This window comes from Camelus ferus, chromosome 1, assembly GCF_009834535.1.
Source record: "Camelus ferus isolate YT-003-E chromosome 1, BCGSAC_Cfer_1.0, whole genome shotgun sequence".
In the NCBI taxonomy this organism is placed as follows: Eukaryota; Metazoa; Chordata; class Mammalia; order Artiodactyla; family Camelidae; genus Camelus; species Camelus ferus.
In genome coordinates this window covers 14601814-14625670 of record NC_045696.1, presented here as the reverse complement: position 1 = coordinate 14625670, position 23857 = coordinate 14601814, and the positions used below count along the sequence as shown (strand labels likewise).

General features: G+C 36.3%; 1 long non-coding RNA gene across 1 annotated transcript in view; it reads left to right on the top strand.

Moving 5' to 3' along the window:
- LOC116662729 overlaps positions 1-23591 on the top strand; it is a 41894-nt gene extending 18303 nt beyond the window's left edge. Inside the window, exon 2 of the long non-coding RNA XR_004318738.1 lies at positions 22113-23591. This is a non-coding gene — a long non-coding RNA (uncharacterized LOC116662729). The remainder of the gene's footprint in view (positions 1-22112) is intronic.
- The last annotated feature ends 266 nt before the right edge of the window (positions 23592-23857 follow it).

Sequence of the window (23857 nt, the reverse complement as noted above, 5' to 3'; positions counted from 1 at the left end):
TTTTCTATTAAACCACTGGTGAGTTGTTTTGCCCTGGCCATTAGCTTCTATGTTGTGTTTGAATTCAAGTCCTGGAACCACTTCAATGTAGATATTACCTTACAAGTCATTTAACACATAAGTAATTTTCTCAAATGGGAACCACTCATATTATCTTTAGTAACAAATCACTATATTGAGGATGTAAAATATGATAAAAGCATTTTGAGTCCATTTTTTCCCAATGGAAACAAACAACAATTTGTTCTAACATTGCTGTGACTTTATATTTATGAATCATAATATGAAGGAATGAATTTTTGGCCTGCCTGCTACAGTTTTGCCTTTTTTTCCAACCCAGAATTATAGGGGACCTGTAAGGCAATTAAGAATATTGCATGGAACATTCAGGTAGAGCACTGGAATTTTAAAACCATTTAAAGGCATTTTTTGGAGTAGCAATATACTGTAATATACCTTTTAAACTCTACACATACTTTACAATCTTTCATGGAAAATTCCCAAGTTAACACGATAAGGTAAAGCTCTGCTTTCTTTGGAGAATATTTTTGGGAAAAATAACTCAGTTTGATTTTCATGGAAAAAAATAACTAAATAGTAGTATTGCTGTTTAAATTTTGTCACATTTCTTTTTGTGGGTATTTTGAAGTAAATGAATAGGTTTATGTAAACATTATGATTTGGCTTCTCCTGAATGTTAGAAAGAAGTAGTGTGTAACTAGTGACGTACGTGGGATTTACGTGAAGAAATTTTGCCATTTTTCAAGCCAGCTTTTGTATCAACAAATGGAACACAGATCTCCAGTCTTAACCTTGGAGAGAAAACTCCTATAATACTTAAATGGATTCTTTGTATTTTAAGTTTGTTGATCAGAGTATTTTGTATGCTACCAAAATGTTAATTTTATTATGTATTCAAGTTAATTAAATAAGTGATGGTTATCTAGAGTAGCCATAGAGGACAGAATTGTCATTATGAGCAGATACAGAGGTCTATAAATGAGAATGGAGGGAAATAGCTGAGCAAGTCATTCTGCCTTCCTGTGAAATCGCAGTTATGTTGCATGTATGTGCCAAGTGATCCAAAGTCTATGAATGATCTACATTTAAAACTTTGAATACTATTACATGTAGACAGCACCTAAAAGATGGAAAATATTTAATAGAGCTTCTTATGTTACAGTTAGAAACCATTCTTTCATCAAATTTAGTTTTAATTTTCCACTAGGCTTCCACCTAAATATATTAGTCTCTTCTTAACTTTCTGTATAATTCTTTAGTCTTTAAGTACTTAATCTTGGGGTGATATTAGTCTTCCATTTCTATTTGTTTACTGATACAATTTCAGTTACCTTCCAAGCCCACTGGGAACTTTTCTACAGACTCTTGAAATACACTCCGAATTGCTTTCACAGTTGATTATCTTGAGTTGGCCACGTAAGAAAGAGTTACTGTCTACAGAACAGCTCATTCCGAGGGTGAGCTACTAACACGAGTCTGTTTGAGAGTCCCTTTTTGTGCATTCACACTGAAACTCTCAAGCAATGATGTCAGCATTACCCTAAAGATTTAAAAAAAGAAAAGGGCAGGTGGAAAATCCAGACAGGGTTTATTCCATGAGATGTTCAGACATTCTTAAAAAAGAATAGTTCTGTTTGGAGAAGGCAACAAAGTAGAACTCCAAAATCCATCTCATAAGGGTCGTTGGCCCAGGCACTACTGATAATGAGATGAAATGCCCCAGATCATGTAAAATAACCATCAGAAGGAAATACATGTAGCTAGAAAGGAAGGAAACTTCTAGTGGCTCTCTACAAGATTGACCGGATGCTTGCTTCTGTGTGCTTTTCTTCCTTTATCTCTAGAGTAAATGCAGAAGTCACTGCTGAAATGTTTGAGTGAGAAATGAGAATGACCATTTCACGGCAAATATTCCCAACCAGTCTGTCATCTGGAAAACAGCTGGGAATGCTTCTTGACATCTTGCTTTACAGGACAGCAATAATCTCTCACCACCTGTCAGTTCCCAAACGTCTCATCATCTACCACTGGCAATCAACAGCTAGTGACTTTATGACATCACTTCTGCCTGCCAGGAGTGTGACCCTTCGAGTTGTGCTGCTGCTTAGATAGTGGATTTATTGACTGAAATGAATTTCTACAGATACTGTCCACACAAGCTCAGTGGAGATGAGAATTAAAACTACACAGGCTGAAAATTAAAAGCACAAAAGGACGTAAGGATCATCTTTACCTCGGGGGCTTAAATATCTATGTTCTTCTGTACCAGGAGAAAACACTTAACTTGTAAAAAAAAAAATCATGTAAAAAATATAATAACCCTAACCCACTGAGTTAGATAAAGAACAGCAAGTAAAACCAAGAAATTTCAAATGATGCATTGTGAATTTAGCCAAACCTGTATTATACTAAAGAAGATGAAGCAAATAGAGGTGAAAATCAAATTGCTAGTCATGTTTTTCCCCTAGGAAGGCATGATCAATAAATAATTGAGCTTTGAACACAATAACACATTGGTGAACGAGGAAAATAAAAGTCATGACTTTAGGTGGTGGTCCTGACAGGCATACTTCCTCCTCACTCCTGGAATTATTCATGCCTCATGATTCACGGAGGCCCACCTATGAGTGAATTGTGGCATAATGATGAGGCAGTTACACGTGTATATTTTGAATCCCTTCACTTTCTTTTATCCGTCCCAAGTAGTAATCTCCATTATCCAACTAGCTCTAAAATTCACATTGCAACTGCTCATTCAGTTTAATGAAAGATGATCAAAGAATTATCCTCATAGCTTTAAAAAATTATCATATAGCCTTTATGGTCAAGGGGTAAATACACTATAGATTATACCTGAATAATATAAAAATTATGTTACTAAGGTGGGAAATAGTTCAAACAAAATTAGACATAAATAAGAGAATTGTTTACATCTAATATTTATCAGTACAGTACGAATGACGAGCAACAAAAGCTTATTGACAAATCAGCTTTCTCATTATATTTGGAAAAAAATTTGATAATTACACATGAAATTTCACAAGAACAGGCTTCCTTCCAATTCAAAAAAAGTGAGACAGTTTTAAATTTCTCATTAAATTTTGAGATTCATTACTGATAGGTAGAGAGTAACCATAAATATCAACAAATTACAAAAAGAATGTTTCATTGTGTGAAAATTTGTTGTGTGCATGTGTTATAAAGCAAACGTGTTTCTCCTGAAGTATATTTAGTGCACAAGCAAACAGGCACCAGGATAGCTTATGTATAAGCATATGATACGTGTCACAGTGAAAATTGTATGGCTAGAAATGTTCTCTGACTTTTCGCAAATTGAAGTTAGCCAAGATCAAACTTCAAACCTAAACTTTAATCTCACAGCCATGTCCAAGATTCTGTGTACACATGAGGACACACACTCACATGAATCCAGCCTAGGCCTCCTGACTTGAACTTGCAATCTTGCAGAGACCAAGAGTGCTGGAATGTGTGTATAAATTTGTGCACCCATCCACGTGTTTGTGTATGCATGCATGTGTGTATGCATATTTATTAGTATTTTTTCTCATTGTTCTTCTGCTCCTGACCACTCATTCTGCTACAAGAGAGGCAGGCTGACAAGGAAAGCACACATCCTACCTCACTGGTACGTTTGGAAACCAGTGTCACTGCTCTCTGGGGTGTCAATTCCAAATATTGGCTATTTATCCCCTGGGCTGCCTTGATAAGCTCACTGGCCTTCATTCCCCACTGAGCGCTGTCATCCTGCAAGCCTCTGAGGCAAGCATTGCCCTCAGCAGCCACCTCCTCCCCCTCATCTTCTACTCTGTGGATACAACACCATGTCGTCCCTCGTCTGTATTTGTTTGGTCCTGCCCAGCATCCGCGTTGAGTCAGGTTCGTCAGTGGCAGCTTTCCCCTGACCATCCACACATTCCAGAGCCTAAGCCCTGCCTGAACTGAAAGTCCTATTCAGATATTACCTGAAAAAGCAGACACTAGTGTCTATGGGATCCTTAGAGTCAGTTCTCCAAAGCATCTTCTCACTATGGTCTTCCAAGCATTCTCTTACGCGTTCTTCATACCAGACTTGGATTAGAAAGCACCAAGCAGCCATGTCTTTTTTTCCCTGTCTGTTAGGCAGATAACTCTTCTCAAGAAAGCAGTATTTATACACTCTTGGAAAATCTAGTGTATTCTAGTGCATCTGTATAAAATATATACATAGTAATCAGCAATATCAACAATGTTTCAGTTTTCCTGAGGGTGGAGATAATGGATAAAGTCCATTTGAATCACCCATTAGATAGAAAGAAAAATAAACATATCAGTTCACACACACATACACACAGTTAAACACTATGTGAACTAAAGATATTTCGTGCTCATGACTTGAACATTGTATACCATTTATGTCACAGAAGTTTTTATGTCAAATGTTGATTTACATGCTTTGTTCATAATAGAAAGAATAAATGGAAAATAAGCTGACATTTTAAAATTGCCATCTCCTTTTTTCCTTTCCTGCCCTTACTACCCACTACCATGCACACAGTAAAGAAAAGACAAAGAGAGCTAAATCAATTAGGACTGAGCATTAAGTAGAGAAGAGGCAGGTTCGTCCTGGCCAAGTCTGAGGTCGTTTTGAGTTAATTAAACACAAGCTATTTCTAAAGCAAAGAGTACATGTCTAGCCTTTGAAAATATTATTTCTGATTTTTTTCAGCATGATATTTCTGTTGCCCATTTCCCCATTAGAGGCTAAAATAGTTAGGCAGATCAAAATATAGAAACAGTTGGAAAAAAAACCCCAAAACAATTGCTCCAAAGAGGTTGCCATCTTCCCTGGAAGTTTCCAGTGACCTGAGATATTCTCACTGCAGCATGAAGGACACACAGACCCACGGTATCATTTATTCTGTTTGTCTTTCCATCCTCATTTTCCAGCCTGTTTCATACAGCAACTATTCAAACGTTTTTTGGATGCTTTCATTAGCTATGGCTTCCAAAAGTTTGGTTAAAATAGTAAGCGAGCTGAGCAAGCAACATGTGTCCTTTTTGTTTTATTGGGCACACCGTTCATTTACTGTCCCTCCCCCACTTTATTCTCCCAGCACCAGAACGGAGCCTTCTCTGGATGGGTATCTGGCTGTCTGGCCAGCAGCCATTTCATTCAGGCGACACATCTGTGCCCCTGGCATCTAAAGTCCTGCCTTTATGTCAGGGCATCAAGGGATATTTCTGCCGAAACTCTAAGAGTCGTTTCTTTTATTTCTGTTCTTTTCTTTCTCCTCTTTTTCTTTTTTCTTTTCTTTTTTTAAATTCCTGAGGGCAGTATTGTTAGAGTAAGCAGATAGCTAGATATGAGCAGAGAAAGGAGGACACAGGCCAAGTGGCAGAAATTGGGCAGAAAGGTGGAGCACTGGCCAAATACAGAAAATCCTGTATCATGCAAACAATGGGCATCTCTGGGCAGAGAAAGAAAAGCGGGAACCTCTGGGCTGATAGGCATTCACACATTTTAGGGTGACAAGTGGCCTAAAGGCTGACAAAGAAAGGTGGGGAAAAGTAGGAGTCTCTAGTGTCTGAATGTAACCTTTTGCTCATTATGCCTTCATATCAATAAAATTAGCCTTGCAGATGAGAAGTACCCATCACGCACTGACACCATGGCACTTCTGATCTAGACTAAATAAGGACAAAAATCCCTCCTCCCATTGGGAAGGTGGAGTTGGGATGAAAATCAGGAAATACGACCCCAGACCCTTTCCTCTTCAATGAATACTCCTCCCATTCATTTTTACACCCTAGTAACCAACTTGCCAAAGAAACAGCGCAGCTGCTCACCTGCGCCTGCCCGCGCTACCCTTGAGAGTGTGCTATCTTATCCCTTAATAAATCCCCACTTTACTTCCTTCACCTCTGTGTCTTGTCTCTGAATTCTCTCTGGGTTGGGGCAAAAACCTGGAACACTGGCTACATCTACCAGCAACAATATGAGCTACACGTAGAGCTGACACTACTAGAAAATACATCAGCGAGAGTTGATTTCAGGTTGATTTTAATTCATCTCCTGGATCCATCACTGACTGACTCTATGAGTTTGGAAAAGTTACTTAAATCCTCTCAGCTCCTAATCTACAAAGTGAGCGCTATTATAGGACTGTGCGAGGAGCAGATAAATGGCTATAAATATTAGTATTACTATTAGGTCAGGTGGCCTCTGATCTATGGCTAACCAAGATGCGAGGGGCATGAACTAAAGAGATTCAATTAATTATTTCAAGGCTGTCTTTCTGCTAAATTGGCCCCTTCTCTTTGTAAAGCATCAGTTAGTATCATTACAATGAGCTTTTAAAGGCCAAGGAAGAACAATGATGCCTTTTAAAGGCTCCATTAAAGCAACAACAGAAAAATTATGACGTCCATAACAGTGCTGGGTTAATATTTTAATCTATAAATCAACATTTCAGAGCTCTTAACTCTCTAAGGGATAGAGATTGTTCATGCTTATCTTCACAGGTTTAGAATTCAATAGCTTCTAATCTGTGCTCTTAACCTGGAAAATGTTATCCTATTTAAGGCCCACATGGAAAGGTACTATTAGGACATACCAGTGATAGTTTATACGCAAAAGTCAGTCCCTTTTCAAATGTCATTTCCATTAGTATCTCATATCAGAATTACAAGTGAAATGAACACACTGTAACCTGGTATTTTAAAAGGTTATGTTGAAGGAGTCGAGAGGCTTAAATTAATTTTCCCTGTTCTTATCCAGTAGGCCTTCACCTCAATAGGATTTCCTATAATTCTATCTTAATCCATGTCTCTGCAGATGAACAAGACCACAACATAGAAGAGCTTGCCAAAGTGGCTCCCTGCCAGCAGTCCCTTCTACCTTTTAAGAGAGACTTCAGCTTAATGATTGTACAGTGATCCAAATCAATCAAGAAAGCAGAGAGCAGACGTGTATGTTATTATGCTCTGCAAAGATCTATTTGTTTAGTCATGCGCAAACATTGCCTTAAAATGGTCAGAAGGTTAGCGCATCAATCATTTACTAGATCTATTAAATTCTTAAAATTAATGTCGAGAATAAATCTTTCAAGGAATTTTTCTCCATAAGCAATATTGATGTGATACGTGGAGGAACTGCACTACTGATTTTGTTGCTGGAGACTTGATTGAGATAGGCAGAGAAGTGGAAAATTATTTAGAAGGTCTACTGGAATCCATAATTGCATTTTTGAGACTGTGAAGTAGCCAAAGGTTGTAAAAGTCTTTTCTAGCAATACCAGTTAAATGAAGTATAAAAGTTAAATGAAGGTAGATGTTCACTAGCTAGACATCTGTCACAGTAAATATTGTGCATAATCCAGATCACTTAAGAGGTCTGAGTTTGACTTTCAGCTTGATGGTGGTAAAATATAAACTGAGGATATTAAAATTTTTCAGTTTATTTGAGCAAAATTTGATTTGCATCAGGAATCATCCAATCTAACAGATAGAAAGGGACTCCAAGGAGTTATATGAGATGAAAGACTTACTAGACTTAACTAAAAGGGAACAAGGTTGGTTGTTGCAAATTCATGTTCCTTTAGTAATGGCTGGAGTCTATCAGGCAGATTACTAACTGGTACTGGTACTGATCAGAAGATTCCTGCTTGACTGGTCTAGGATTCCATTCCTGAGACTGCTAAAACTGTCTTTGTTATGTTGTGGGGCCTAGCATAAGTGACTCCATTTGGGGCCTGTTGCCTTGTTTTTAACAATGGAATTCAACATTACTAAAAATATTAGTATTTTTGTTCATTAAGAAATGATTTTGGCCATAAATACAATGGCTAAAAACACCCAAATGAGATTACATTTTTATATCAAGTAATGAATAAAAGGTTGACTGAATTAAAAGTTATCTTTTTATCTATCTACACAGGAACTGGAAAATGCAAAATGTCTTATTTAAATTTGAAGGTTAGTATCCACTCTAGATCTCTCCATGTGGATTTTTGTCAGGGTTCAAATGGATAAAACAAATGAAAAAATGTTTACTCTTTCTTCCTCTTGAGAAATTATCACTAAAACAGAAACAGGCCCTCTTATTTTTAAATAGAATCTTAAAAAGTCACATAATCACTACACTCAAATGCTTAAATATCTAGCAAGAAAAAAAATAAAAGTTTTGCATTTTTTGCATGATGAGAAACTTCAAATGTGTGAGATATAACGATGTTGTGATTTATTTAAGAAAATAAAATTAAAGTATGGAAAAAATAAATGAATTACTTTTGTGGTATTGTTCTCAGTGAAATGTCTTCTATTTATGAACTACAAGTTTCCTGTAGAGAATCCTCTCAATTTCTAGAAATCTCACCTGCAAATAAAAATATCTGTAGAGTCACCCTTACCTCGTTCCTATTACCAAACAAACAAACAAACAAACAACAAACAAACAAAAAAAACCTGGAAATTTTGCTCTGCATTTAATTTCTTGTCAGATCCTCAGCTCCTAACCCTTTTACTGAAACATCAGCAGGTGACACTTCATCCTATGTAATAAAACTTTAAAAGTTATTCAAAGTAATTTCCTTGAAAATCTCTCCTGGAGGCCTTTAAATTTCATTATCCTTATGCATAATGTTATTTTTGTAGCTATATATCTATCATTCTATCCATCCAATTTTCTATTGTCTCATCTAATATCTGTATATATTTTTGTTTGTATCTATGAATCTATTTATCTATCTACGTATGTATTAATTGATGTTCGGTCAATGGTCTAGCCTCAGCCATTATTTTTGATCTTTGATTGTCTATTTGTAGCCCATTCTTAATCTCAGAGCAAACTTATTAAGACTTCTAAATATTGCACACAATTCCTCCACTTACTATACTTGCACCTCTTAAATGCTAACTATTTATTCTAAGAATTCTGCCAGTTTAAATGCAGCATATATTAAAAATCTATGGGAATTGACATTTCCTCCCCTTCCTCGATACCATAACTTTCTTAGAAATCTGTGAATATTCATCTATTATGCAATTTCATGTGTTTAATTTTGCTTTTTAGCTATCTAATGAATTTATATTATCTAATAAATGGTACTTTCCTTGAAAGTTGGGTCTTATGATCCATTCTTTGACTTTGTTATGTCATATAAAATCAAACACAAAATTCCATATATAATGGGAATTTAGCACATGTTGATTGCATAATGTAACTGATGTCTGAAAATTAATTTTGAAAAATTTATAAATTTGATTGTGTTGCTGGGGTAACTTGGATTCAAGAAAGATTAAGGAGTTTCCGTAGTTATCCAGGAACAAATTGATATAGATTTGACTTAATAATGGAAAACTTTAGATTTACAATATTTCCCAAAATAGAAAACATGGGTTTACATGACTGAATGGATCTACAGAATGAGGGAAAGTAAAAGATCAAAGGGGACTTTGTTGATTTAGCCAGCATGGGAAACTGGTTAACTAGTACCACAATGGGTAAATCTGGGAGTTAGGCAAGAGAGCTAACAGATCAGGGCTGGTAAACCATATTCCATTGTAGTAACTGGGTTCAGTGATGGATGGAATGTGGACTGAAAGGAGGCCAGATAGAAAAGTCGTATGAGGAGAAACACAGGACCCAGGGGAGAAGTTGGCAGAGCCATCAGAGGAGTTCAATTATTATATAAGGACAGCTGAGAAAGTAGTATATTTTCAGAAGGAGTAAGCGATCGATAATAAAGAAAGCAGATTGGAAGAGTAATTCAAAATGGTGAACAGCTTGATATTAGCAAGAAAGGGATCACTGCCAAGCTCATGAAGGGCTATTTCAGTTGAATGGTAGCATTGTTATCTCATATTATTAAAAAGAATAATATATCTTTGTCTTTTTTTTTAATGTGTGATTTTCACATGAAATAGGCTTCTCTAGAGGGCCTAGTCAATAAAATAAAGTAGTTCTGTATATAAAACTAGATATATGGCATAATATGTAAAATAAAACTGGTTATATAAGGCAAAGCTTAATATATTTTAGTCCTCCCTTCATGCTCTGAAAAATTTGTATATCAAGCAATATGGCTTCTGCTTTCAATTTCACTTCCATATTCTTCTTTTTTTTTGTTTGTTTGTAAGAGGAGATAATTAAGTTTATTTATTTACTTTTAGAGGAGGTACTGGGGACTGAACACAGGACCTCATCCATGGTAAGCATGTGCTCTACCACTTGAGCTATACTCCCACCCCCTACAACATTCCTTCTTGATTTAGAGTATCATTACATGTAATGTTCAAGTGCTCAGTTTAGCTACTAGGGCTTAAAGAAGCCCACAGGGCCGGGGAGGGGATCAGGGTGAGGAGGAGAAACTAGCACCAGGAAAATGGGCTCTCACTTTTGATAAACTGACTTAAAAATATTTTCTGACTATGTCTGATCATATCCTCCAGCTGAATTCTATAGCTGTGGAGTACAGGACACACGTCCACACACAACAGAAACCACTGTCCTTTCAGTGCTGGTCTGTACAGGCTAGTACTGACTCTGCTGAGGGACCAATTATCCCCTCTGAATTAAAGTAAATGTTTTTTTGTTTTGTTTCTACTACTCACTCAGGTTCATTCTTCTTTGGGCACTTTCTCTGGACCATGTATACAGTGGACAAGATGCTGTAGAGCTCAGTGAATCTCAAAGGCAGATCCATTCAGCAACAGCATTAGTATCCCCAGTCATTTTCCAGGGATAGTTCAGAGTTTCACACTTCAGAAGTTCTAATTCAGTATATCCGGGGTAGAGTCCAGGAGACTACACTTTTACAAAACTCTGCAATCTTTTTTAAGGTCTTTGCACAGCCAGGGTTGGGACAAATTACTATTTTATGTGTCAAATTTCTTTAAAATCTTGGGACCTTAATATTAGTGTGAAACAAATGGGAAAACTGAAACTCTGAGAAGGTAACTAACTTGCCTAAATTTATTAACTTGGAATTCATGTCTAGACCATGGGATGGATATTGCTGTCATCACAGAAAAATTGCCTTTCATGGAAATTGTTCTCTGTTTGCATCTGTGTTTATTGTTTTCTCAACAGACATTGCTCTGGACTATGTATTACTATACCGAACCTATCCAACACTCCCATTTTCCCATTCTCTCCTGATATTTTGCTCAGTGTTTTATTTGCTTTTTTTTGTTGTTGCTAATTCCTCAATGAGTCTTACTTGAGCACAGTAGGAATTCTGTCTTGCTTCCTTGTCTGCCTTAGTCTGGTACTGGGTACCAAACTCACAAGAGGTTATTTTCTTCCTGCTTTGTAGATAAGACTTTTTTGAACCACTTAGTGGTAATTAAACCAATCCTCCTGCCCAGCCTCTTGAGTCAAAATGTTATGACAGATTGATTTGTGCTAAGCTGGTAATGAGTGTAAAGGAATTAGAGTACTCTTTCTCTAATAAAGTGTGAAAATCGAATGTACTTATGAGAGACTGGGAGAAATTGTACCCACTGAGTGGAGGTAATTGTGGCTAGGAGAGTCATTTAGAACCATTTATATTTATAAAACAGATAAACTTTTTGCCTGATACATTACTATTCATAAGGATTCTTCAGAATAACAGGACTAATAGGAAATGTGAGATATATATGTAGATACATATGAAACAAAGAAAGAGAAAGAGAGATTTATTTTAAGGAATTGGCTCACACAATTGTGGAGGCTGACAAGTCCAAAACTCTGCGGGGTAGACTGGCAGGCTTTAGACCCAGGGAAGCATTGATGCTGCATTTTGCATTTGAAAGCACTCTTCTGGCAGATTCCCTCTTCTTTGAAGGAGGCCAGTCTTTTCCCATTAAGGCCTTCAGCTGATTGGATGATGTTCACACACGTCATGAAGGGTAATCTGGTTCGCCCAAAGTCTACTGATTTAAGTGTTAATCTCATCTAAAAAAATACCTTCAAGAAACATCTAGAACAATGTTTGACCAAATACTGTCCCCTAACCAAGCTGACACACGAAATGAGCCATCACACCTGGGAACAGATGAGGGCATTTTGCAAATCAAAAGGATATGAGATTATCATGAAGGCAATAAAGCCCTGAGCTACTGTAACAAGGAATAGGACTCTAATACAACAGGACTGGCGAGAACATCAAAGCACAGGAATTACGCTCATTTTGGAAGGAGGGAGGCTTGTTCCTATCATGATACAACTTCACAATCAAGAAGTCCAGGGGCCCATTGGATCAGTAACTTGAGTTTATAATGACGGGTTCTGTATTTTGGTGCGATTTGGAAGGCAACGCTATAATTTATTCCTGGTGAATCATAAATCTGAACTTCAGAGGCAAATTTCCAGCACCAGTAATAAACATGTGCATTTGAGTCCATTCTAGATAAGAGACCAGCGCAAAATGTGAGGAAATTCCAACTGATCTCTAGTTCCTTGGCTGATGCTGCAACGTGGCTCATGCTCTCTCTTCCCCACGTATATAAAGATACTTAAGAAAACATTATAGTGTTCTTCTTTAGGTCAGTTCGCAACATGATGGAGTCTCCCTTACTACGACTTTGTTCTTGTTCTGTTTATTTATTTAGTTACAAAAAAGTGGTTTTGGGAAACATTTTATTATCCTGTGGGGGCTTTGATAGCTTGATTGATTAAGTAAAAGCTATGATACATTTAACTGAAGTTGAGAAGACTGAAATCTGAGGAAGGGTATAGGAAATTTCCAGATTATATTTTTGACTTAATATTTTTTCAATTTGTAAAGCACCTAGAACTGCCTGACTGCTCTTAAGAGTAATAGAATAGAGATGGGGCCTCAGAGAAGGTTCCAGAAAATATCTATCTTTTAACAAAGCCTAACAGTTCTCTGATGGTATCTGTAGGAAATCAGTCCTGGCAATTCTGGTATCCTAGACACTTGGACATAATAAATGAAGCATCACTATTGATTACTAATCAATGCTGATTATTGTGTCTTACCTCATTCTTCTTATTCTCTCCTCCTTCAGATTTTTTTGGTGTGTTGAATAGGAGGAAATGATGTCTAGCAGTTAATGAATTGGGAACCCTGGTTATTTGAATCTCTGTTTTGGCAGAGATCTGGGCCAATAACAGGAGGTATAAAGAGTGACATATATATTCTCCTGAAGCAGCAACAAGAACCACAAAAAGCAAAAGTAGCACTGGGTTTGGATTTGGGGCAGAATAGGACTCTTTCTTGCCATTGTGCCTAGATGCCTCCAGTATCGTGAAGGAGAGCTGATTGCCCACCAGCTGCCCCCAGACATTAACAAGGCTTTCTTTTGCCTGACTGTGGTCCCTCAAGCCAAGGCTTCCAGGTGACAGCAGTGGGCAGGCGCCTCCATGGTGCCCAGGGATGGGTTTATTTTACTCTACCAGTTGAGCAAGTGATTTGCTATCTAGTGACACATTACTGAAGTCTTGTTAGGAGAAGACAGGATAACATGCACGGTGAATGATTTGAGGGAAAACAAAATGAACAAAAAAACCCTAACAAAAAGCAATCAAGCATATTTTAGCTAACGATACATTTCCAACAGATGGTAGCAACTTTAACTCAATAACTTGTCTTCTTTTTAAGCCTTTCATATAAATACTACCTAGAACCCCAAGACAGAAGCCCCATCAAATTTCCATTTATCCAGCTTCCTTAAAATATGCAATAAATGCATTATATAGAAATATATTAAGATCTAGGCTCCTAGGAATAAATACACTTTCCCAGAATGCTCTGTCCCTTGGAAAAAATGATGGTAAATCAGTAACAAGAGGGCTAAATAAGGAGACTCAGTTTTACCGTATGTTTACCTTCTGTCATATACTGACTCATTTCAGCGACACCTCAAGATCTGATGTTAGATAGAAAAGTGGTAATCCCCTGCTTTACGTGCTAGGAATCAATGCTGTTGTTTGGAATATGCAATGGCAATGATAAAATTCCCCCAAAATTGTAACACCCAGGAAGGTCGGGGAGAATAAATATTTTCCTAAAAGGTATGCAGAAAATTAGAGGAATAGAGAAAATATCACTGGTCATAATCCAAACCAGGGACAAAAATGGTGTTCTGAGTCCAGGGAGCAGCGTTCTAGCCAATTCCACAGCTGTAGAACAGGAGTCAAAACCTCAAGTCGGAAATTTAGGCACAAAGGAAACAGGTGGGAGTGGGGGACTCTTACAAATAAGCCATAGGAGTTAAACTGGTTTCAGGCAAGGCAGAAGCCAGATTACTAAGACTGAGGCACAAGGTAAAATATACATACCACAACCAGAATTGATTTAATTACTCACTGAATGACTCCTGAAGACAGTGGCATCCCAGAAGCTGGTAGCTAAGACTGGAGATCTGAGTAAAATAACTTAGCAATTGAGAGACAAGAAACAAGATGGTAGGAAATATGATAGCCACGACTTGATTTTGGCTTGAAATATTCAAGGTTCAGTCATGTCAGTGAGGCATCACTTGTAAAAATCACTGTAGAAACTTTTGGCTTTAACATGCTGTTTAAAATTCATTTGGAAAACGTCTTTAACTATGCAATAACACAATTCTAAATATTTTATAAAGATGGAAATAGATTCTTTTCCCCAGATATATTTGCCTTTCATTTGTTTCTTGATTATTTTAAGTTATACTCCTTTAAGAGATTTTGTTATCCTAGACATGAGTGTTATTAGTGCAACATATTTTGTGGAAAACAGAAAACAGTGAGTGCTTCTTCATTCCTAAGAAGGAAAAGATTATACTTATGAATCTTGGTGGAATTTCTATATATCTACCATGTCTTAAGTCTACTTAATGATAGTATAATTTGACACTATGGATGCTATATAATACATACACTCATAAACACCCTCCAACATATATCACTTTCTAGGTACAGCTTTCTGCACTAGCTATCCACTTACAAAAAAACTTAGTAATATATATCTTTGCTGCCACAATTATCCCTATCATTTCAATTTCTATTAAAGATTCAACATATCATGATTTATAAATTTATGCAGAATGTCAAAACCTATAATAAAGTAAGCTTTGGCCATTCAGGAGCCATCCAGAGACCTTTACAAAATCTCACATTCAGAGAGCATATAATTTTCTTCATAAAATATAGACAAGATGTAATAGAGTACCACAAAATCAAGTCAAGATGTAGAACGTTGGCAGTTCGTATGCAACATGTATTGAGCTAATTCTTTTAACTTCTTGCAAGAATACCACATTTTCTCATTCAAATTAGCATATTGGCAAAATTTAATTAAAATTCTAGGTTTTACTAATTAAATGGCAAGCAAGGAATGTTATAAATCTGCTTTACAGATTTGCAATGGCAATTTATTTATTTTTACAATTCTTTCTTTTTTGATGCTTTTAAAGCAATGTTCATTATCTTCATCCAAAAATTTACTTTCTCCAGTACATGAGGGATATATATATATTTGGTGCCTGATTTAATAATACTAATATAAGGTAAATTAAATTTTCATTGAATACTAGCATTAAGATAAATTTTATTTACTGATAATTTTATTTTTTATCATCTTTTGAAATGACAATTCATATCAGAAGAAACCAAGATGATATAAAATCAAAGGGAGACAATAAATGAATAAAGTCAATATTTATTAAAATTCTAAAAGTGCACATAAAATTTTACTGATATGTCTTTTTCCATCATCATGTTACAGTATAGAAGTAAAAAATATCAGATGACATACAAATATGAGTTTAAGATTTGTTCTTAGCTGTCAGTGCAGATTGATTAGCCATTGTCTATCTTCCTGTTTTATTATGTACCATTTGATGAGATCCTGGATTAAGTTTAAACCTCATTATTATTACTATTGCAACTATAATAATGTTAACAATGACAAATCATAGCAATTAATAAGTATTTACATCAAAAATTCCACTGTATTAAGTTACTTACATGATTTACTATATTTTGTTTTTAACAATAACTATTCCAGATCACTGGCCTACTTAGAATATTGAATACCAGTGACCTTAAAATAAAATCAGCAATCAATGTTGTCATAATAAATCTTTGAGATTTGTCTTCCTTGTGGTAATCAGACTTAACATAGAAAACATTCAGGGCAAAGGCTGCTAATAATTCACCCAAATCCACATTTATTTCTTCTTCCTGGGCTCATGGCTTGATCACATTTCTCAGCCTTACTTGCAGCTGGGAGCATCCATGGGATTGATTTCCAGCCAATGGAATGTTCAGCAGAAATGATATTACATCACTTCTGATCCTGGCCTATAAAAATGTCCCACTAATGCCCTCTATACTCTTCCCACTTCTAACTTGCATGATCCAAGATGAAACCAGGATGCCCAACAAAACTGTATGTTGAAGTTGGCAGGGTCTCAGTCAGCCTGGAACACTGTGTGGAGGAAGGCTGTCCAGCCCTCCCAACACTGCTGCCTTTTCCCTTGATATTATTGCGTGAGCGAGAGATGCCTTTCTCTTTATTAAGCCACTATATATGTTTTGGTCTATTTATAACAGTATTTAGCATTAGAATAAAAGCAGTGACCTCAAAATATATTTCATGTTCAAATATAGCCTAATAAATCATTATTATTTTGTCTTCTTTATGATAAAAATTATCAAATATAACACAAACTAATTTTTGTATGTGAATGTATAAAAAAATAATAATGTAGATTTTTTTCTTAAAGTGAATTCTTGAAATGTCTTCTTTAATTTAGGCCAACTCAAAACCCATACCTATTTATCACACAAAATAAAAAAGAATTGGAAATTTACTTAATTTCCACTAAATCATTTCCTTTTGGTGTGACTTGAGATGAATGTCTCTTGGGGCATAGCCGAGTCATGCCTCCTCCGGCCTGTCTTAAAGGCTCTGTGGATGTCAAGGAGCAGTAAGTCAAGAGTAGGGACCACTAATGGTATCACTCCAGTCTCATTCCTGAGGGAAGAAGATATTTCTTCACTTTCCTCACCTGACTTCTGGCAAAATCTTAAACCTTTCAGGATTTACATCTTGCTGAGAATGTAGCTAATGCCCCTAGCTAGGTTGGCTCTAGACTTTTCTATGTGTCTCTTTTCCAAATATAAAAACACACATACAGAGACATGCATGCCTACAGACAAGGCACACCTGGCCTTAGTCTTTCTTTCCCACTCTCTTTGGGACCTATGACACACCTGCAAACATTCTTGGATCAACTCCAGTAATCAACCCACATTCATGTAAACCCTGTAGAATATTCACCTTGGAAGGACCATTGGAGATCTTCAAGATTAAATTCTCATTTTAAGCATAAGGACACAAAACCCCAACATATTGCTGCAGAACCCCAATTAAGACCCAAGTCCCATGTCTAATTCAATGCTCTTTCCAAATCACTGTAAATTTTTTCATATATGCTTGCCCTTAAAACCTATGTGTTTTTTTGCTTATCTATTCAACTGAGTATAAGAGTTAGCCAACCTGAATAAAGAAAATCAAGAGACTGCTGAAATCTATTAGAGATAGCCGAGAAGTGGGGTGAGCAAGTCTGATCCACTTTAAGAAATTCAAAATATATACCTAACTCAGTTGTAATCAAGAACCTGGTATTAAATATAGATATACCAAAAAAATGTACCAAATATACAGAAAAACTCCAACACACTGCCTACCTTAAAACCCTAATTATATAGAGCAGATCTCATCATGTTTCTCGCAGGTCAAGGGAAAAAAAAAAGCCACATATATGAAAAGATGAGATTTGTATTTTATCCAAGTCTTGCTGGCAAGATGTTCTTGTTTTTAATAACTCCACTACCTGAAACCATAGTAGGAGACAGGAACATTCTCCCTTGCGATTTTTTTTCCCCCAAAACTATCCACTAATCTTTTAATTAAAAGGGAATGATGGAGAGATGGCAAGTGAGCAGGAGAAGCTGAAGAACACAGGTTCCCTATGTATTTGTACAACTCTAATCAGTCTGCACATCTCTCAGAGAGCTCTGTATTAATTACATGGAATCTAATCCATTCTACTAAAGCCAGTGTTGTCAGCCACCATGATTGCCTCTAGTTCATATGTTTGTAGACACAGGTTGATAAAATATATAACCTAGAAGAGAAACTTCTAGGAAGGTTTTACATACTAGAGGATGTTAATATTGTAGAAAATAATTTTATGCAAATTTGGGCTTTAAATAATGAAAGAACCCTGATTTTTCTTGGAAGTCCCTGAAACATGTATTTAACTTAATTTTTCCTCTCAATTCAGTACAATGCCTTTTATTTTAGTCAGAAAAGTACTATTTTGGTAATAACATATAGAAATATCCAGACATATGTGATGCTGGCAAATATTTTTTAAGCCAAGGAATTAAAGTAAAAATAATCCATGTTTCCCTCTATATAGCAATAATCACTATATACATAGGGAGTGCTTACTACATAGGAAGCACTATGCTAAACATTTTCCATAAGTTATTGAAGTGATTCCGTGGAATTATATATTGCAGTTTTACTTTTGAGGATAAAAGCCTCAAGAATAAGTAGCTCATCCACATTAAATACCTCCTAAGTCCCTGATACTCACAATCTGTGAAACCTGATCATTATTCTCTCTTTCACCTCAACTCCTTCCTGTTCTTCCTGTGCCTCCCAAACCAACTGCTATTTCAAGGCATTAGATTTCATTCATTCATTCGACAAACTTCAAGTGGGCTGTTATTGATCACCACTAATGCAACAGTTAGTTCCTTCTCCCTTGATTCTTTTACTTCCCTAGATTATTTTCAATCTCTTTCCTTTTTCCCTTACCTGCTAATATCTGTTTTCCTATCATCTAATGACCTTGGTTCCTAACTTACAAAGAAAATAATAAAGATCAGAAGAGAACTATCTAAACTTCCTCCATGAAAACCATCACTCTACCTCTATCTGTCCCAATACCTGGATTTCTTCCTTCCCATTGTGAAAGATTATTTTCATGCTTGTATCCGAGAAGAACCTCTTCTCACTAGATTCCAGTTATACCATTCCAGCATCTGTCTGCATTTTCTCATGTATCACCGACTTTTTCCTTTTTAAAGATAATTTCTATATACAGCTGTATTAGCTCACAGCAAAAAAAAAAAAAAAAAAAAAAAAAAGCCTCTCTTGATCCACGATCCCCTTCCATTTTCTGCCCCATTAATCTTCTTTTCTTTATTTTAAAGCTCTTCAAACTGTTTCCTGTTCACAATTCTTTTCTTAATCTGGTCCTCAAAGGCTCTCAACTCCATGGCTTAACTATAAGATCTCCTGCCAAGACCACCATTGACCTTGCTGAGTTGCTAAATTCAGGTCAATCCATGGTCCTCATCTTACTTGATTTCTCAGCAGTGTTTGAATTAGCTAACACTGTCTCTTTCCTGAAATGTTTTACAATTGATTTCTAGGGTGCAATTTTCTTGACTCTTCTCCTACTCTCCAGAGATTCTATTCTGATTTCATCGTTTGATCTTCTTTAACTCTCCAGCCTCTGAACTCTGCGGTGCCTAGAAATCAGTCAATTGGTATCTTCTCTTTAAAACACTTACTGCCCTTCTAAAAGCATCCAGTCTTATACCATCTATCCACTGATACTTTCTCAAGTTATATTTCCAGGTTGAAATATCTACCTTAAATATTTACTCTAAATATGCCTAAAAAGCATCTCATGTTCACATTTGGTCTTTCTCACTTCGCCCTTCCCCCAGTAAGAGCTTGAAGTCTTCTTAATTAATGGCAAACACTTTCTTCCATATGCTGCTGTGGAAAAGCTAGTGATCATCCTTGATTTATCCTTTTCTCTTACAGTGCACATTAATCCCCCAATCACTGCCATCTATTCTCAAGCCATCGTCACCTTATATCTACATTATTACAATACCCTCTTAAAACACTGCTCTCCTCTCACTTCTCCTCACATCACTTCTCAACAAAGTAACCAAGTTGATCATCCTTAAATGAAAGTTATACCTTATCTCCCTTATGATATAAATCTTCTTCCTCAGAGTACAAGCCAAATCTGACATTGGCACTACATGGCTTTCCATTTTGTCCTCTGACCTCATCTCTTACTCCTCTCCTTCCCTAAATCCATTCCACATACCCTGGCATCCTTGAACACCTAGAACTCTTTTCTCTCTTATAGCTACAGAGCTGGAATATTGGTCAAAGTCATTAACATGTGCTACTTTAAAGGATATACCACACCTCTAAGAAGTTTAACACAATAAAGATTAGTTTTTGCCTAATGTCACAGTCCAATGAGAGTTGGGAAGCACCCATAGTCAGCTGTTCTCTGAACAGAGATTTAAGTCATTCCACCATCTTAGAGTCCTTCCATTCTGGTGACAGAAAAGTGGAGAGGGAAAGTAAGGAGACTTGTGCACTGGGTTGTAAAATGCTTATATCTCTTCTTCCCATGCGTCAGTGGCCAACATTCTGTGACATGACTAATCTGACTGCAAAGGAGAAAAGCGTTCAGAAGCATAGAGACAGCCTAGATATCTGGGTGATTTCAAAGTTTCTGCTACAATAGCTCTGTAGTGTCTTCAGGCAAGTCAGCAGGGATTTCCCTGGGCTGCCTATTTAAAAGAGCAACACCCCTTGAGTCAAATATTGCCAACTGGTTCCCAATCCTTTTTTTTTTTTTTATTTTCCATGCTCCTGGACAGCCAACTCAACTATATTTTTTGCTTTTCTTAAAGTTAAGAGAGGTCAGGAGATTGAGCTATAGGCATGTAAGTGTAACAATGTGAGTTGAATTGACTAATCCTTCCAATGCAGCCCTATAAAAACTATGTGATGCCCATGACTCCCTTTCCTCAACTACCAACTTTGTGCAAGGAATTCTAAAGTTCCTAGGAGGGTGAGACTCCAGGGAGCAGGAGACTGGGTTCCTGAATGAATGACCATAAGGATCCTTCCTCAGTATTGAAATTCATATAAATACTGAGAAGCATCTATTTGTGAAACAACTGTCATTTTGTGATTTATTTGTTACAGCATTTAGCAAACCATTAGAACTTTCTACTCCTTTGAATATGCTTTACTTCTATCATTTATCATCATCTGACATACTCAGTATTTACGTATTATCCCCTTTCCCTCGTGTCTTCTGTGTAGAATGAAGATCAGCAAATGACAACCTATGGCAGAAATCTAGCATGCTTCCTCTTTTTGTAGATACACTTTTTACTGGAATACGCAAACACCATTCATTTCTGTATTTCAGGGTTCCTTTCCTGTTTACAGTAGCAGAGTTTAGTAGTTCCAACAGAGGGAGAACTGTGTGGTCTGCAAATAGTATTTACTATCTGGTCCTTAATGGAAAAGAATTGCCAACCCCTGTGCTAGTACACAAACTCTAGGTATAGAAAGTCTTTGCCTATGTAGGTTACTGTTATAGCTCCAGTATCAGAACAGTGCCTGGTCCAATGTGTGTATTTGTTAAATATTTGTTAAATGAATAGATAAATAAATGAATGAGTGAATCAGTGTGTGGTAGGCCAAGAAAATTTCCCACAAAATGTTGCATGTCTTAATTCCTCAAACCTGTTAATATTACCTTATATGGCAAAAAAAAAAAAAAAGAGAGAGAGAGAAAGGGAGGAAGGAAGGAAGGGAGGTAGAGAAAGAGAGGAAAACTGCCTTTTGCATCAATAGCAATTCTGTATAAATGCTCTTCAGGTTAATTATCACTATGACAAAACTCATGGGGAGAAAAGTGAGTACTTTATAGTTTTTTTCACTTCAGAGATGAAATAAGACATATTTGGGAGACTGTATTAGCACTTCATAAATTTTTTGCTAAGGACAATCTGTTGTAAGACATTAGATACAAAAGCCAGAAAATAAGTCTGATATTTTCTTTAATATATTTTAGAAATTTCCTGCACTTCTTTGTTTTATGATCATAAATTTTTGTCAAATAAACAAAGTTAATTGCTCCTGAAAAGATAAGAAACGTGAATGTCTTCAGGGTGAGGGCAGAGCACATAGTAAGATTTTCTACTTTAATGGAAACAAACTCAGGATAGAAATTCTCTTCTCTTTCAGAAGGCATGGTCACAAACACGTGTCCCTGCAATGCCTGGAATGACTTGGCCATTTTGGAAATATGCACTTGCATGGGGCTTGTAGGAGTGCAGAAAAGTGCAGAGATGGAAAGCACACAGCAAGGGGATCATACCATTGAGCTGCTGAACCAACCATGGAACCACCCCGCATCTGTACTTTGTGTTCTCTGATATAATTAACGTCCACTTTGGGTTGTGTATTCAATTACTTGCAGCTGAAAACCCTCAGTTTAGGGAATATTCATTATAATAGTGCCATTGATGTTAATTGCTTCTGAGTAATTTGTTCATTCAATGACAAAATGATATAGTAAAACTTTGAGTCATCCTGAACAATTAACTGAGGCCTAATTCAATCTACTTTAGGTTCCAGGGAAATAACATAGAAACCAAGATATTAAATTGTCCATCAGCAGCATGGAGACTTTTTTTCACATAAGGAAACAATTTGTGTTGCCATGGTACTGATTTCAGTTGATGCCTTTATTGAGCACTGGCAGTGCTCTCTAAATGATACACTGTAATGGATAAATGGGCAGCAGATACTCTGCAAAGAGCAAATATCTCTGGTTGGCTTAATCATTTTCATGCTGGTAGCAGAATAAATACTGTATTTCCTCTTTTGTAAAGTTGCTGTGAAAATGGAAGGTATCTTAAAATTTTGGCATACATTCAAGGAAGTGGTGTTGCCACCAAATTTAATATTAAATTAACAAATTTTGTAAATGATGGGATCTTTGAACCCACTAAAAACATGAGCCCCACCCCAGACCCACTAGACCATGTTGGCTCTATATCTAATCTAGCAAATAAAAAGTTTGGAATTTGTAATAAGCAAACCTCTAAATATCTCTACTGCTTCTTTAAGTAAGCTAAAATTAAAACTGTTGCACACACTGGTTTATAAAATGAGGGATTCACAAGAAGATGATTTATTAATAAATTGATGACACATAATACAATTTCCAGAGAAACCAGGCATTGTTTTCTTCTGTTTCATGTTGTTTCCAGAACTCCTTTTATGAAGAAACCATTTAACCTCCTAGTTTAGGAACCATATAATTTATCTCATTATGAAATAGAAATATTTTTGAAATTTACAGTCTGAAACTGAAAATTCAGTCTCAGCTCCACAGCTTATTAGTTGCTTAGCCATTCCAACTTTCCACTTTTGCATGTGTTCGGGATAATCATGACAGTGACATCTTACCTGAAGGAGTTAGTTTGAGGATCAAGTGATGAAATATGTGTAAAGTTTTTGTAATTGTTTAAGTTCTATAAGCATATGTTTCTCTACATTCTTCAGTTTTTATGACTATTGCAATAATCCTAAGAATAAAATAAATGTGGTGAGCGCTGATGTTTTTGTGTAGTGAGAAACTGAGTAATCAAACTGTGTTCTGATAATAGCATAACAATGACCAAATTGGGAAAATAAAAATATTTATAAATTCCTGTATGATCTTTATAAAATGAATAGTTTTTGTTTGTTTGTTCTGGTAAGAATGAAATAAATCAGAACATGAATATTCTTAGTCTGAAGTTTCAAAAAATAATTGGAAAAGGTCCCTGCCCTTAGGGAGGTAATATTATAGTGAACAGAGAGGTAAAATAAACTAAGCTGTGAGCAGGAAGAAGAAATAAAGACCTTGACTAGAAGAATGCAGAGAAAGAATGTCTCATCAGAAATGGAAGCTTCCCGAAGAAAGATAGGTTTCCAAAGAC